This window comes from Eriocheir sinensis, unplaced genomic scaffold (genome assembly GCF_024679095.1).
Source record: "Eriocheir sinensis breed Jianghai 21 unplaced genomic scaffold, ASM2467909v1 Scaffold15, whole genome shotgun sequence".
NCBI lineage: Eukaryota > Metazoa > Arthropoda > Malacostraca > Decapoda > Varunidae > Eriocheir > Eriocheir sinensis.
In genome coordinates, this window is record NW_026110850.1 from 145,001 (window position 1) to 162,500 (window position 17,500).

Genomic DNA, 17,500 nt, shown 5'->3' on the forward strand with positions numbered 1-17,500 from the left:
GTATCTGTGGGCCATCGAAGATGCCGGCCTTCAGCTTCTCAATGGTCAGTCGAGGAAAGGCTCGGCACAGGTAGTTGAAGCACCTCCCATCCTTGTCCAAAGCGCGCGTGAACTGTTTCATTAACCCAAGCTTCATGTGCAGCGGTGGGATCAATATCTTCTCCGGTCAACAAGAGGTTCGTTTATGATGTTTCTGCCCCAGGTACTAACTGCTCTCGCGGCCACTCTTTCTTTACATAGTGCTGGGCTCTGTCTCGACTGTCCCACGTACATATAAAGCATGGTACTTTGTGAACCCGGACTGCTGACCAAGTAGAAAGTTCACCATCTTGAGGTCGACGCAGATGATCCATTGGTGCTGCTCATATTGGATTTTGTCGAGCACGTGCTTCACTGCTTCATAGTTCTCTTCGAGAGTTGTGGAGTGCGCAAGAGGATTGAGGCGAACTGGTTCCCGTTGTGGAGGAGCACACACTTCAAAGAGCGCTTGCAGCTGTCAATGAAGAGTCGCCAATCTCTCGGATCGTGAGAAGCGCCGAGTTTAACAAAAACACCGGCGACATCTCGGCAGTACGAGGTCTTCCTCCTGGCAGAAGTAGCCCATGTAGTCCTCATGCCTTCTACGAAAGAAAGTGATCTGCGCGTCCTCGCCAAGTAGATTTTCTCTTTGAGTCTAGAGGCCAACAGCTCGGAGGAAGTCTTCGACAAGCTGAGATCCCGAACCAGATCATTAAGCTCACCTTGTGAAAGGGCTGCGGACCATACTCCTCTTCTGTATCTCCTCCTCGTCTGTAGTGGTGGCCTCGTCGTCGCTGTCAGGAAGCTCTCTGAACGCTGGTACAGGAATTTCTTCGCAGTGAGCAACTGGACGGCGGGCAGATGGAAGGTCGGGTACTGGAGGCTGTGCCGATTCTTCCGGTTGATGCCAGTAGTATTGATGGCGCGAAGTAACAATCCGATGCATGGTCAAACGGCTCCTCAAACCATCGAATCCCAAACTTCAGTGAAGTTTTCGCGCCCTTCGTCCACCGCCGGAGGTATTCCACGCGTCTTGCACATGTGCGGTGCCCAGGACTTATCTTGGTCACCCAGCTTGACTTCAAAGTAAGCCTGGTAGGCGCGCTTCACAAATCCTGTGATGTTCTTCCTGTCCACTGACAGCGTGTATTCTCCGCAGATGTAGCAGAAAACGTTAGGATTATTCCTGCATGACCGTCGCGCCGAAAAATATTAAAAAAAAATATATGTAATATGTAATAGCAGGATGCAGCTGACTGTCAGCAGGATGACTGACTGACACGCATGCAGCTAATTTAGAGAAGTAAGTTAGTTTTGTAATTCAATATATTCTTCAAGAAAAATATGATTGAACTCAAAACCCCTGATATTAGCATATGTATAGCTCGTCAGGTAGGCCTATGGCTGTATCTCAAAAAGTTGACCTGATAGAGCAAAATCAGTGTGATATTCGGACTCAGAACACCAAAATTAGTCAGAATCAGCTGAGAAACCCCTGACGATTTTTTGGTTGTTACCCTGTGTAATTAGAGGGGGCGGGGCTCAATAATAATGGGGGGGGTAATGGGACTAGGTGGAATTCGTAATTAGTTCATGTTCGGTGGCGAATAAGGGGGAAATGAGCTCAGTAAATTCCGTGCTGATAATCAGAGGGGGCGGGGGGTTAGGGTCAGGGGGGGGGGCTAATGGGAGTAGTTTGAATTCGTAATTAAGTCATGTTCGGTGTCGAATAGGGGTTAAATGGGGTCACTTAATTGCGTGCTGATAATTAAAGGGGGAGGGGGTTAACGGTAATGGGGGGGAGGGTAATGGGAGTAGGTGGAATTCGTAATTAGCTTATGTTCGGTGGCACATAAGGGGTAAATGTGCTCAGTAAATTGCGTGCTGATAATTAAAAGGGGCGGGGGTTAACGGTAACGTGAGGGGGGGGGGGTAATGGGAGTAGGTGGAATTCGTAATCAGGTCATGTTCGGTGGCGAATAAGGGGTAAATGGGGTCAGTAAATTGTGTGGTGATGATCAGAGGGGGCGAGGGGTTAGGGTAAGGAGGGGGGCTACTGGAAGTAGGTGGAATTCGGAATTAAGTCATCTTCGGTGTCGAATAGGGGTTAAATGGGGTCACTTAATTGCGTGCTGATAATTAAAGGGGGGGGGGGGGTTAACGGTAATGGGGGGGAAGGTAATGGGAGTAGGTGGAATTCGTAATCAGGTCATGTTCGGTGGCGAATATGGGGTAAATGGGGTCAGTAAATTGTGTGGTGATGATCAGAGGGCGGGGGTTAGGGTAAGGGGGGGCTAAGGAGTAGTTGGAATTGTAATTAAGTCATCTTGATTGTCGAATAGGGGTTAAATGAGGTCACTTAACTGCGTGCTGATAATTAAAGGGGGAGGGGGTTAACGGTAATGGGGGGGGGTGGATAAGTGGGAGTAGGTGGAATTCGTAATTAGCTCATGTTCAGTGGCAAATAAGGGGTAAATGGGCTCAGTAAGTTACCTGCTGATAATTAAAAGGGGCGGGGGGTTAGGGTAAGGAGGGGGGGGACTAATGGGAGTAGTTGGAATTCGTAATTAAGTCATGTTCGGTGTCGAATAACAGTTAAATGGGGTCACTTAATTGCGTGCTGATAATTAAAGGGGGAGGGGGCTAACGGTAATGGGAGGGGGGGGGGTAATGGGAGTAGATAGAATTCGTAATTAGCTCATGTTCGGTGGCGAATAAGGGGGAAATGGGCTCAGTAAATTGCGTGCTGATAATTAAAAGGGGCGGGGCTTAACGGTAGCGGGGGGGGGATAATGGGCGTAGGTGGAGTTCGTAATCAGGACATGTTCGGTGGCGAATAAGAAATAAATGGGCTCCGTAAATTGTGTGGTGATGATCAGAGGGCTGGGGTTAGGGTAATGGGGACTATTGGGAGTAGGTGGAATTCGCAATTAGGTCATGTTCGGTGGCAAATACCTCAGTAAATTACATGCTAATAATTAAAAGGGGCGGGGGTAAACGGTAACGGAGGGGGGGGAGGGTAATGCGAGTAGGTGTAATTCGTAATCAGGTCATGTTTGGTGGCGAATAAGGGGGAAATGGGCTCAGTAAATTGCGTGCTGATGATCAGAGGCGGCGGGGGGCTAGGGTAAGGGGGGGGGCTATTGGGAGTAGGTGGAATTCGTAATTAGGTCATGTTCAGTATCGAATAGGGACTAAATAGGCTCAGTAAATTGCGTGCTGATAATTAAAGGGGGCGGGGATGAAAAGTAATGTGGTGGCCTAATGGGAATAGGTGGAGTTCGAGAAGAGGTCATGTCAGGTGTCGAAGAGGGAATCAATCGAGTCAGTAATTTACGTGGTGATACTTAAAGGGGGATCAGGTTGATAGTAATGGGGGGGGGGTTGGGCGTAATGGGAGTAGGTGGAATACGAAAATGACTTCATTTTATTTTTTTATATAAAAATAGCCGAATAAAATACATCGTAAAATGACAATAACTCCATTACCGTTCATCGTAAAGCAATTCTGAAAGCACCGTTCGATTCGGCGGACGTTTCTGCATGGGGTAGGTGCCCATTTCAAAGTTCAAACTAAAAACTATACCATAAAATTCAATCTTTACTGTTTTTCGCAAGGGGGACCATACCCCCTAACACCGTTCATTTTGCCCGGTGCGTTCATTTCAGGCCATGAACGGCTTCCTCATCCTTTTCTACGTAAGATGAAATGCCCCTGGGAAATAGAAAAAAGGAATAAAAGCGCTTTTTTCTGTATATCAACTGTTACTACTACGTACTACTACTACTACTACTACTACTATATACTACTATAGGTGTTATAAAGTGAAAACAGATGTCATTATCTGCAAAAAGTAATTGATTATGACCTTTACATATCCATGCATTGACGTCAACTTTATAATATAGTCGAGGTCAAGGTTGATGTGTGTACTTTTCATGTAGGGACAAGCTGGCTAAGTACACCTTGACCCCTGACCCCCAAGATGAGCTCACGCGCAGGAATAGTTTTAAGTCTACCCTCGTAAGACAGCACTTTTGAGGATATCAGTGCATTCAGTCAGTCACTTATTCAGTCAGCCAGTCAGTGACAGTCAGTCCAACCGTTAAGAAAGTCAGTCAGTCACACACACACACACACACACACACACACACACACACACACACACACACACACACACAGAATTATAGAAGCCATGAAGAGTTTTCTGGCAAAGATGTGGTGTGCAAGAAATAGGGAATTAGAACATTTCTAATGGATACTGCTTGTGTTGTTGTTTTTATTACAGGTTGTGCCGATACGAAGGCATGACTCTCCAACGGGTCACCTGCACAGCAAGAGCAAGAGCAAGACCGACAGCCCGCCTCGGCACCTCAGCCCGCCCCAAAGCTCCCTCCATGGCCTCCTGCAGGGCTTGAGGTGTTCAGGCTCCCCACACTGCTGCCCCACGCAGTGCCAGGGCACTGCCACACCTGTAATCTGCGGCGCCATGCCCGGTCTGAGGGCGCCGCTGGAATGTGAGTGTTTGACCTTATTTTCAAGCTACTATTTGACCATCGCAGGAATTATTACACGTTTCAGGAGTCTTCAGTAATGACTGAGTGCCTCAAGTGTCTGTTTTGGCTCTGGGTGCCGCACATAACCTATTCCCAAAGCTTAAAAAGGAGCTCAATCAGGCTTTCACGAGTGTTTTCAAGGTTCAAGGTGCAGAGGAAGGGTCAAACTGCATCCAGGCTCACTAATATACCCTTGCAAGTGACCCAGACTCCTAGGAAATCACATCAACACAAAACAAATTACTCCAGAATCACACCCAACACACTGAATTACTCCAGAATCACACCCAAAACACTGAATGGCTCCAGTGCTAACCAGTGCAATCAATATAAATGAGTGATTTTTTTTCTATTTTTCTGTCTATCTTTTGCCGTTTCTGTGTGTGTGTGTGTGTGTGTGTGTATATTTACCTAGTTTACCTAGTTGTAGTTTTACAGGGCCTGGGCATTATGCTCGTGTGGTCCCGTCTCCGTGTCTGCATTTATCCAACTTATCTTTAAAGCTTTGCACACTCCTCGCTGATACTGTATCCTCGCTCAGACTGTTCCAAACCTCTACATTTCTTTGTGGGAAGCTATACTTCTTAGTGTCTCTCAAGCATCTCCCCTTTCTCAATTTTTTACTGTGTCCTCTTGTATTTCTGCTTATGTTTCCTTCTGTTAGTAGCAGTTCTTCATTATCTACTTCATCTATTTTGTTTAATAATTTATAAATTTGGATTAGGTCTCCCCTTTCTCTTCTTTGTTCCAGTGTTGTTAAGTTCATTTCCTTTAATCTTTCCTCGTATATTAATCCCTCCAACTCTGGGACCATTTTTGATGCCATCCTCTGTATTCTTTCTAGTTTCTTTATATGTGTGTGTGTGTGTGTGTGTGTGTCTGTGTGTGTGTGTGTGTGTGTGTGTGTGTGTGTGCAAGGTTAGATTACGTTAGGCTAGGTAAGGTTTGGTAAGGTTAGATTAGGTTAGGTAGGGGTAGATTAGGTTTGATAAGGTTATGCAATGTCATATTAGGTTAGGTAAAGTTGGATTAGGTTAGGTAAGATTAGATTAGATTAGGTAAGGTTAGATTAGGTTTGGTAAGGTTAGATTAGGTTATGCAAGGTTATATCAGGTTAGATTAGGTAAGGCAGTGTTTCTTAAACTTTTTTGTGCAGCGGACCCCTTTTATTAAAATTACTCATGTAGCGGACCCTTTATTATTATAATTTTCCTCTTGAGTTTGAAAGTGTTTGCAGGTCATAATATACTGAAATTACAACTGAATGCCTTCTATAAAGTTGTTTTTTTGTGTGTGTCTTTTTCGGAATTTCGTTGATTATTTCACCCCAAGGGAGGAAGGCGGCATTACTTAAATTACTTCCATCCCAATGTGACTTAGCCACTGTAAAAAGCCATCAGGATTTGGTGCTACAAAAATAGGAATTTATGACATTTTGGCCGAAAATTTGACTGAAATCGATATTAAAAATTATCCTGCGGACCCCTTGGAACATTCCACGGACCCCTGGGGGTCCGCGGGCCACACTTTAAGAAACACTGAGGTAAGGTAAGGTTAGACTAGGTTTGGTAAGGTTAGATTAGGTTTGGTAAGGTTAGATAAGGTTTCGTAAGTTCAGATTACGACAGGTAAGGTTAGATTAGGTTAGATAAGGTTAGATAAGGTTTGGTAAGGTTACATTAGGTTAGGTAAGGTTAGATTAGGGTAGGTAAGGTTAGATTAGGTTAGGTAAGGTTACATTAGGTTAGGTTAGATTAGGTTAGGTAAGGTTAGATTAGGTTTCGTAGGGTTAGATTAGGTTAGATAGGGCCCGGTTAGATTAGGTTTGGTAAGGTTATATTAGGTTTGGTAAGGTTAGATAAGGTTTGGTAAGGTTAGATTACATTAGGTAAGGTTAGATTAGGCTAAGTAAGGCTAGATTAGGTTAGGTAAGGTTAGATTAGGTTTAGTAAGATTACAATACGTTAGGTAGGGTTTGATTAGGTTTGGTAAGGTTATATTAGGTTTGGTAAGGTTAGATAAGGTTTGGTAAGGTTAGATTACGTTAGGTAAGGTTAGATTAGGTTAGGTAAGGTTAGATTAGGTTTTGTAAGGTTAGATTAGGTTTGGTAAGGTTGGATTTTTTTTTCTATTTTTCTGTCTATCTTTTGCCATTTCTTTGTGTGTGTGTGTGTGTGTGTGTGTGTGTGTGTGCAAGGTTAGATTAGGTTAGGTTAGGTAAGGTTTGGTAAGGTTAGATTAGGTTAGGTAGGGGTAGATTAGGTTTGGTAAGGTTATGCAAGGTCATATTAGGTTAGGTAAGGTTGGATTAGGTTAGGTAAGGTTAGATTAGGTTAGGTAAGGTTAGATTAGGTTTGGTAAGGTTAGATTAGGTTATGCAAGGTTATATCAGGTTAGATTAGGTAAGGTAAGGTTACATTAGGTTTGGTAAGGTTAGATTAGGTTTGGTAAGGTTAGATAAGGTTTGGTAAGTTTAGATTAGGTTAGGTAAGGTTAGATTAGGTTAGATAAGGTTTGGTAAGGTTAGATTAGGTTAGGTAAGGTTAGATTAGGCTAGGTAAGGTTAGATTAGTTTAGGTAAGGTTAGATTAGGTTAGGTTAGGTTAGATTAGGTTAGGTAAGGTTAGATTAGGTTTGGTAAGGTTAGATTAGGCTAGATAGGGTTGGATTAGGTTAGGTAAAGTTATATTAAGTTTGGTAGGATTAGATAAGGTTTGGTAAGGTTAGATATAATAATAATAATAATAATCCAAATGACCGTTCTGCAGGGAGTTGCCGGAGCCAGTGATGCCGTCGGACATAACAATAATAATAATAATAATAATAATAATAATTTTTGTTTTTTTTCTTTTTTTTCTCTCTCTCTCTCTCTCTCTCTCTCTCTCTCTCTCTCTCTCTCTCTCTCTCTCTCTCTCTCTCTCTCTCTCTCTCTCTCTTTCTCTCTCTCTCTCTCTCTCTCTCTCTCTCTCTCTCTCTCTCTCTCTCTCTCTCTCTCTCTCTCTCTCTCTCTCTCTCTCTCTCTCTCTCTCTCTCTCTCTCTCTCTTATAATATATTGATTATCTTTTTTTCTCCTGTATTAATTCGCTGTCTTGAGGAGGAGGAGGAGAGGAAGAAGAGGAGGAGGAATAAGAAGAGGAGGAGGAGAAGGAGGAGGAAGAAGAAGAGGAGGAGGAATAAGAAGAGGAGAAGGAAGAGGAGGAAGAAGAGGAGGAGGAGGAAGTAGAGAACCAAATGTGTATTTTAAATCTATTCCAGACAGAGATAGAGATTAGTTGCAGGCTCTTTTTTCCCCTTCAGTAAGATATGTGTGTGTGTGTGTGTGTGTGTGTGTGTGTGTGTGTGTGTGTGTGTTTCAGAGAGAGAGAGAGAGAGATTCACCACTCATTCATATACTCATCTTTTTCTCTCTCTCTCTCTCTCTCTCTCTCTCTCTCTCTCTCTCTCTCTCTCTCTCTCTCTCTCTCTCTCTCTCTCTCTCTCTCTCTCTCTCTCTCTCTCTCTCTCTCTAACATAACTTACTCATTTGTGCAAACAAACTTACTCACCTTGCCCCCAAAACTTACTCACCTATGTCCATAACTTACTCACTTGTGCCCATAAACTTACTCACCAATGCCCATAAACTTACTCACCTGAGCCCATGAACTTACTCACCTGCCCCCAAAACTTACTCACCAATGCCCATAAACTTACTCACCTTGCCCCCAAAACTTACTCACCAATGCCCATAAACTTACTCACCTAAGCCCATGAACTTACTCACCTGCCCCCAAAACTTACTTGTGCCCATAAACTTGCTTACCAATGCCCATAAACTTATTCACCTGAGCCCATGAAATTACTCACCTGCCCCAAACTTACTCACCAATGCCCATAACTTACTTGTGCCCATAAACTTACTCACCAATCCCCATACACTGACTACCAGGGCTGCACATTTGAATCTTACCAGGGCACACACTAAGAATTATTTGTCCTGGTATAGTGTGGCTAGTTCTTATGGTTCCGTGGTGTAGTGGTTAGCATGCCTACCTATGAATCTGCCAGCCAGGGTTGGAATCCCCATCCCTGGACAGTCATTTAATTGTTGCCCACTTATGAATTTTCCCCAAAAACATTTGAGTAAGAATTAATTTTGTCATAGGTATGTAGGTGAGTAAGGTTAGGTTATGTTCATCCTTCCTTTCAGGCGGGCTGGATGTACCTATTGTTAGACCTTGCTGTATAGATCTCTCTCTCTCTCTCTCTCTCTCTCTCTCTCTCTCTCTCTCTCTCTCTCTCTCTCTCTCTCTCTCTCTCTCTCTCTCTCTCTCTCTCTCTCTCTCTCTCTCTCTCTCTCTCTCTCTCTCTCTCTCTCTCTCTCTCTCCCATAACTTACTCATTTGTGCAAACAAACTTACTCACCTTGCCCCCAAAACTTACTCACCTATATCCATAACTTACTCACTTGTGCCCATAAACTTACTCACCAATGCCCATAAACTTACTCACCTGAGCCCATGAACTTACTCACCTGCCCCCAAAACTTACTCACCAATGCCCATAAACTTACTCACCTTGCCCCCAAAACTTACTCACTTATGCCCATAAACTTACTCACCTGAGCCCATGAACTTACTCGCCTGCCCCCAAAACTTACTCACCAATGCCCATAACTTACTTGTGCCCATAAACTTACTTACCAATGCCCATAAACTTATTCACCTGAGCCCATGAAATTACTCACCTGCCCCCAAAACTTACTCACCAATGCCCATAACTTACTTGTGCCCATAAACTTACTCACCAATCCCCATACACTTACTCACTACCAGGGCTGCACATTTGTATCTTACCAGGGCACACACTAAGAATTATTTGTCCTGGTATAGTGTGGCTAATTCTTATGGCTCCATGGTGTAGTGGTTAGCATGCCTACCTTTGAATCTGCCAGCCAGGGTTGGAATCCCCATCCCTGGACAGTCATTTAATTGTTGCCCACTTATGAATTTTCCCCAAAAACATTTGAGCAAGAATTAATTTTGTCATAGGTATATAGGTGAGTAAGGTTAGGTTATGTTCATCCTTCCTTTCAGGCGGGTTGGATGTACCTATTGTTAGACCTTGCTGTATAGATCTATCTCTCTCTCTCTCTCTCTCTCTCTCTCTCTCTCTCTCTCTCTCTCTCTCTCTCTCTCTCTCTCTCTCTCTCTCTCTCTCTCTCTCTCTCTCTCTCTCTCTCTCTCTCTCTCTCTCTCTCTCTCTCTCTCTCTCTCTCTCTCTCTCTCTCTCCATAACTTACTCATTTGTGCAAACAAACTTACTCACCTGCCCCCAAAACTTGCACCAATGCCCATAACTTGCCCATAAACTTACTTACCAATGCCCATAAACTTATTCACCTGAGCCCATGAAATTACTCACCTGCCCCCAAAACTTACTCACCAATTCCCATAACTTACTTGTGCCCATAAACTTACTCACCAATCCCCATACACTTACTCACTGCCAGGGCTGCACATTTGAATCTTACCAGGGCACACACTAAGAATTATTTGTCCTGGTATAGTGTGGCTAATTCTTATGGCTCCATGGTGCAGTGGTTAGCATGCCTACCTTTGAATCTGCCAGCCAGGGTTGGAATCATCATCCCTGGACAGTCATTTAATTGTTGCCCACTTATGAATTTTCCCCAAAAACATTTGAGCAAGAATTAATTTTGTCATAGGTATGTTGGTGAGTAAGGTTTTGTTAGGTTCATCCTTCCTTTCTGGCGGTTTGGATGTACATATTGTTAGACCTTGCTGTATAGATCTCTCTCTCTCTCTCTCTCTCTCTCTCTCTCTCTCTCTCTCTCTCTCTCTCTCTCTCTCTCTCTCTCTCTCTCTCTCTCTCTCTCTCTCTCTCTCTCTCTCTCTCTCTCTCTCTCTCTCTCTCATAACTTACTCATTTGTGCAAACAAACTTACTCACCTTGCCCCCAAAACTTACTCACCAATGCCCATAACTTTCTTGTGCCCATAAACTTACTTACCAATGCCCATAAACTTATTCACCTGAGCCCATGAAATTACTCACCTGCCCCCAAAACTTACTCACCAATGCCCATAACTTACTTGTGCCCATAAACTTACTCACCAATCCCCATACACTTACTCACTACCAGGGCTGCACATTTGAATCTTACCAGGGCACACACTAAAATTATTTGTCCTGGTATAGTGTGGCTAGTTCTTATGGTTTCGTGGTGTAGTGGTTAGCATGCCTACCTATGAATCTGCCAGCCAGGGTTGGAATCCCCATCCCTGGACAGTCATTTAATTGTTGCCCACTTATGAATTTTCCCCAAAAACATTTGAGTAAGAATTAATTTTGTCATAGGTATGTAGGTGAGTAAGGTTAGGTTATGTTCATCCTTCCTTTCAGGCAGGCTGGATGTACCTATTCTTAGACCTTGCTGTATAGATCTCTCTCTCTCTCTCTCTCTCTCTCTCTCTCTCTCTCTCTCTCTCTCTCTCTCTCTCTCTCTCTCTCTCTCTCTCTCTCTCTCTCTCTCTCTCTCTCCCATAACTTACTCATTTGTGCAAACAAACTTACTCACCTTGCCCCCAAAACTTACTCACCAATGCCAATAACTTACTTGTGCCCATAAACTTACTTACCAATGCCCATAAACGTATTCACCTGAGCCCATGAAATTACTCACCTGCCCCCAAAACTTACTCACCAATGCCCATAACTTACTTGTGCCCATAAACTTACTCACCAATCACCATACACTTACTCACTACCAGGGCTGCACATTTGAATCTTACCAGGGCACACACTAAGAATTATTTGTCCTGGTATAGTGTGGCTAATTCTTATGGCTCCATGGTGTAGTGGTTAGCATGCCTACCTTTGAATCTGCCAGCCAGGGTTGGAATCCCCATCCCTGGACAGTCATTTAATTGTTGCCCACTTATGAATTTTCCCCAAAAACATTTCAGCAAGAATTAATTTTGTCATAGGTATGTAGGTGAGTAAGGTTAGGTTATGTTCATCCTTCCTTTCAGGCGGGTTGGATGTACCTATTGTTAGACCTTGCTGTATAGATCTCTCTCTCTCTCTCTCTCTCTCTCTCTCTCTCTCTCTCTCTCTCTCTCTCTCTCTCTCTCTCTCTCTCTCTCTCTCTCTCTCTCTCTCTCCCATAACTTACTCATTTGTGCAAACAAACTTACTCACCTTCCCCCAAAACTTACTCACCAATGCCCATAACACTTGTGCCCATAAACTTACTTACCAATGCCCATAAACTTATTCACCTGAGCCCATGAAATTACTCACCTGCCCCCAAAACTTACTCACCAATGCCCATAACTTACTTGTGCCCATAAACTTACTCACCAATCCCCATACACTTACTCACTACCAGGGCTGCACATTTGAATCTTACCAGGGCACACACTAAGAATTATTTGTCCTGGTATAGTGTGGCTAGTTCTTATGGTTCCGTGGTGTAGTGGTTAGCATGCCTACCTATGAATCTGCCAGCCAGGGTTGGAATCCCCATCCCTGGACAGTCATTTAATTGTTGCCCACTTATGAATTTTCCCCAAAAACATTTGAGTAAGAATTAATTTTGTCATAGGTATGTAGGTGAGTAAGGTTAGGTTATGTTCATCCTTCCTTACAGGCAGGCTGGATGTACCTATTCTTAGACCTTGCTGTATAGATCTCTCTCTCTCTCTCTCTCTCTCTCTCTCTCTCTCTCTCTCTCTCTCTCTCTCTCTCTCTCTCTCTCTCTCTCTCTCTCTCTCTCTCTCTCTCTCTCTCTCTCTCTCTCTCTCTCTCTCTCTCTCCCATAACTTACTCATTTGTGCAAACAAACTTACTCACCTATATCCATAACTTACTCACTTGTGACCATAAACTTACTCACCAATGCCCATAAACTTACTCACCTGAGCCCATGAACTTACTCACCTGCCCCCAAAACTTACTCACCAATGCCCATAAACTTACTCACCTTGCCCCCAAAACTTACTCACTTATGCCCATAAACTTACTCACCTGAGCCCATGAACTTACTCACCTGCCCCCAAAACACTCACCAATGCCCATAACTTACTTGTGCCCATAAACTTACTTACCAATGCCCATAAACTTATTCACCTGAGCCCATGAAATTACTCACCTGCCCCCAAAACTTACTCACCAATGCCCATAACTTACTTGTGCCCATAAACTTACTCACCAATCACCATACACTTACTCACTACCAGGGCTGCACATTTGAATCTTACCAGGGCACACACTAAGAATTATTTGTCCTGGTATAGTGTGGCTAATTCTTATGGCTCCATGGTGTAGTGGTTAGCATGCCTACCTTTGAATCTGCCAGCCAGGGTTGGAATCATCATCCCTGGACAGTCATTTAATTGTTGCCCACTTATGAATTTTCCCCAAAAACATTTGAGCAAAAATTAATTTTGTCATAGGTATGTAAGTGAGTAAGGTTAGGTTATGTTCATCCTTCCTTTCAGGCGGGTTGGATGTACCTATTGTTAGACCTTGCTGTATAGATCTCTCTCTCTCTCTCTCTCTCTCTCTCTCTCTCTCTCTCTCTCTCTCTCTCTCTCTCTCTCTCTCTCTCTCTCTCTCTCTCTCTCTCTCTCTCTCTCTCTCTCTCTCTCTCTCTCTCTCTCTCTCTCTCTCTCTCTCTCTCTCTCTCTCTCTCCCATAACTTACTCATTTGTGCAAACAAACAGAAACTTACTCACCAATGCCCATAAACTTACTTGTGCCCATAAACTTACTCACCAATGCCCATACACTTACTCACCTGAGCCCATGAACTTACTCACCTTACCCCAAAACTTACTCACCAATGCCCATAACTTACTTGTGCCCATAAGCTTACTCACCAATCCCCATACACTTACTCACTACCAGGGCAGCACATTTGAATCTTACCAGGGCACACACTAATTATTTGTCCTGGTATAGTGTGGCTAGTTCTTATGGTTCCGTGGTGTAGTGGTTAGCATGCCTACCTATGAATCTGCCAGCCAGGGTTGGAATCCCCATCCCTGGACAGTCATTTAATTGTTGCCCACTTATGAATTTTCCCCAAAAACATTTGAGTAAGAATTAATTTTGTCATAGGTATGTAGGTGAGTAAGGTTAGGTTATGTTCATCCTTCCTTTCAGGCGGGCTGGATGTACCTATTGTTAGACCTTGCTGTATAGATCTCTCTCTCTCTCTCTCTCTCTCTCTCTCTCTCTCTCTCTCTCTCTCTCTCTCTCTCTCTCTCTCTCTCTCTCTCTCTCTCTCTCTCTCTCTCTCTCTCTCTCTCTCTCTCTCTCTCTCTCTCTCTCTCTCTCCCATAACTTACTCATTTGTGCAAACAAACTTACTCACCTTGCCCCCAAAACTTACTCACCTATATCCATAACTTACTCACTTGTGCCCATAAACTTACTCACCAATGCCCATAAACTTACTCACATGAGCCCATGAACTTACTCACCTGCCCCCAAAACTTACTCACCAATGCCCATAAACTTACTCACCTTGCCCCCAAAACTTACTCACTTATGCCCATAAACTTACTCACCTGAGCCCATGAACTTACTCACCTGCCCCCAAAACTTACTCACCAATGCCCATAACTTACTTTTGCCCATAACCTTACTTACCAATGCCCATAAACTTATTCACCTGAGCCCATGAAATTACTCACCTGCCCCCAAAACTTATTCACCAATGCCCATAACTTACTTGTGCCCATAAACTTACTCACCAATCACCATACACTTACTCACTACCAGGGCTGCACATTTGAATCTTACCAGGGCACACACTAAGAATTATTTGTCCTGGTATAGTGTGGCTAATTCTTATGGCTCCATGGTGCAGTGGTTAGCATGCCTACCTTTGAATCTGCTAGCCAGGGTTGGAATCATCATCCCTGGACAGTCATTTAATTGTTGCCCACTTATGAATTTTCCCCAAAAACATTTGAGCAAGAATTAATTTTGTCATAGGTATGTAGGTGAGTAAGGTTAGGTTATGTTCATCCTTCCTTTCAGGCGGGTTGGATGTACCTATTGTTAGACCTTGCTGTATAGATCTCTCTCTCTCTCTCTCTCTCTCTCTCTCTCTCTCTCTCTCTCTCTCTCTCTCTCTCTCTCTCTCTCTCTCTCTCTCTCTCTCTCTCTCTCTCTCTCTCTCTCTCTCTCTCTCTCTCTCTCTCTCTCATAACTTACTCATTTCTGCAAACAAACTTACTCACCTTGCCCCAAACTTACTCACCAATGCCCATAACTTACTTGTGCCCATAAACTTACTTACCAATGCCCATTAACTTATTCACCTGAGCCCATGAAATTACTCACCTGCCCCAAAACTTACTCACCAATGCCCATAACTTACTTGTGCCCATAAACTTACTCACCAATCCCCATACACTTACTCACTACCAGGGCTGCACATTTGAATCTTACCAGGGCACACACTAAGAATTATTTGTCCTGGTATAGTGTGGCTAGTTCTTATGGTTCCGTGGTGTAGTGGTTAGCATGCCTACCTATGAATCTGCCAGCCAGGTTGGAATCCCCATCCCTGGACAGTCATTTAATTGTTGCCCACTTATGAATTTTCCCCAAAAACATTTGAGTAGGAATTAATTTTGTCATAGGTATGTAGGTGAGTAAGGTTAGGTTATATTCATCCTTCCTTTCAGGCAGGCTGGATGTACCCTATTGTTAGAGCTTGCTGTATAGATCTCTCTCTCTCTCTCTCTCTCTCTCTCTCTCTCTCTCTCTCTCTCTCTCTCTCTCTCTCTCTCTCTCTCTCTCTCTCTCTCTCTCTCTCTCTCTCTCTCTCTCTCTCTCCCATAACTTATTCATTTGTGAAATCAAACTTACTCACCTTACCCCCAAAACTTACTCACCTATATCCATAACACTCACTTGTGCCCATAAACTTACTCACCAATGCCCATAAACTTACTCACCTGAGCCCATGAACTTACTCACCTGCCCTAAAACTTACTCACCAATGCCCATAAACTTACTCTTGCCCCTTTAAACTTACTCACTTATGCCCATAAACTTACTCACCTGAGCCCATGAACTTACTCACCTGCCCCCAAAACACTCACCAATGCCCATAAACTTACTTGTGCCCAGAAACTTATTCACCTGAGCCCATGAAATTACTCACCTGCCCCCAAAACTTACTCACCAATGCCCATAACTTACTTGTGCCCATAAACTTACTCACCAATCACCATACACTTACTCACTACCAGGGCTGCACATTTGAACCTTACCGGGGCACACACTAAGAATTATTTGTCCTGGTATAGTGTGGCTAATTCTTATGGCTCCATGGTGTAGTGGTTAGCATGCCTACCTTTGAATCTGCCAGCCAGGGTTGGAATCATCATCCCTGGACAGTCATTTAATTGTCGCCCACTTATGAATTTTCCCCAAAAACATTTGAGCAAGAATTAATTTTGTCATAGGTATGTAGGTGAGTAAGGTTAGGTTATGTTCATCCTTCCTTTCAGGCGGGTTGGATGTACCTATTGTTAGACCTTGCTGTATAGATCTCTCTCTCTCTCTCTCTCTCTCTCTCTCTCTCTCTCTCTCTCTCTCTCTCTCTCTCTCTCTCTCTCTCTCTCTCTCTCTCTCTCTCTCTCTCTCTCTCTCTCTCTCTCTCTCTCTCTCTCTCTCTCTCTCTCTCTCTCTCATAACTTACTCATTTGTGCAAACAAACTTACTCACCTTGCCCTCAAAACTTACTCACCAATGCCCATATCTTACTTGTGCCCATAAACTTGCCACCAATGCCCATAAACTTATTCACCTGAGCCCATGAAATTACTCACCTGCCCCCAAAACTTACTCACCAATGCCCATAACTTACTTGTGCCCATAAACTTACTCACCAATCATTATACACTTACTCACTACCAGGGCTGCACATTTGAATCTTACCAGGGCACACACTAAGAATTATTTGTCCTGGTATAGTGTGGCTAGTTCTTATGGTTCCGTGGTGTAGTGGTTAGCATGCCTACCTATGAATCTGCCAGCCAGGGCTGGAATCCCCATCCCTGGACAGTCATTTAATTGTTGCCCACTTATGAATTTTCCCCAAAAACATTTGAGCAAGAATTAATTTTGTCATAGGTATGTAGGTGAGTAAGGTTAGGTTTTGTTCATCCTTCCTTTCAGGCGGGCTGGATGTACCTATTGTTAGACCTTGCTGTATAGATCTCTCTCTCTCTCTCTCTCTCTCTCTCTCTCTCTCTCTCTCTCTCTCTCTCTCTCTCTCTCTCTCTCTCTCTCTCTCTCTCTCTCTCTCTCTCTCTCTCTCTCTCTCTCTCTCTCTCTCTCTCTCTCTCTCTCTCTCTCTCTTACTCATTTGTGCAAACAAACTTACTCACCTTGCCCCCAAAACTTACTCACCAATGCCCATAACTTACTTGTGCCCATAAACTTACTTACCAATGCCCATAAACTTATTCACCTGAGCCCATGAAATTACTCACCTGCCCCCAAAACTTACTCAGCAATGCCCATAACATACTTGTGCCCATAAACTTACTCACCAATCCTTATACACTTACTCACTACCAGGGCTGCACATTTGAATCTTACCAGGGCACACACTAAGAATTATTTGTCCTGGTATAGTGTAGCTAGTTCTTATGGTTCCGTGGTCTAGTGGTTAGCATGCCTACCTATGAATCTGCCAGCCAGGGCTGGAATCCCCATCCCTGGACAGTCATTTAATTGTTGCCCACTTATGAATTTTCCCCAAAAACATTTGAGTAAGAATTAATTTTGTCATAGGTATGTAGGTGAGTAAGGTTAGGTTTTGTTCATCCTTCCTTTCAGGCGGGCTGGATGTACCTATTGTTAGACCTTGCTGTATAGATCTCTCTCTCTC

The 17,500-nt window shown here is 43.7% G+C and overlaps 1 protein-coding gene and 1 long non-coding RNA gene across 26 annotated transcripts in view; one reads left to right on the forward strand and one right to left on the reverse strand.

Annotated features, from left to right (window-relative positions):
* LOC126990219 (ralA-binding protein 1-like) overlaps nt 1–17,500 on the forward strand; it is a 195,232-nt gene that overhangs the window by 105,131 nt on the left and 72,601 nt on the right. The gene's annotated exons all lie outside the window — the stretch shown is intronic.
* LOC126990220 (uncharacterized) overlaps nt 8,506–17,500 on the reverse strand; it is a 43,266-nt gene continuing 34,271 nt past the window's right edge. The window contains exons 5-8 of the long non-coding RNA XR_007744123.1: nt 16,995–17,500; nt 15,956–16,329; nt 14,067–14,471; nt 8,506–9,089 (exon numbers count right to left, since the gene is read on the reverse strand). The exon at nt 16,995–17,500 is cut by the window's right edge and continues 137 nt beyond it. This is a non-coding gene — a long non-coding RNA (uncharacterized LOC126990220). The remainder of the gene's footprint in view (nt 9,090–14,066; nt 14,472–15,955; nt 16,330–16,994) is intronic.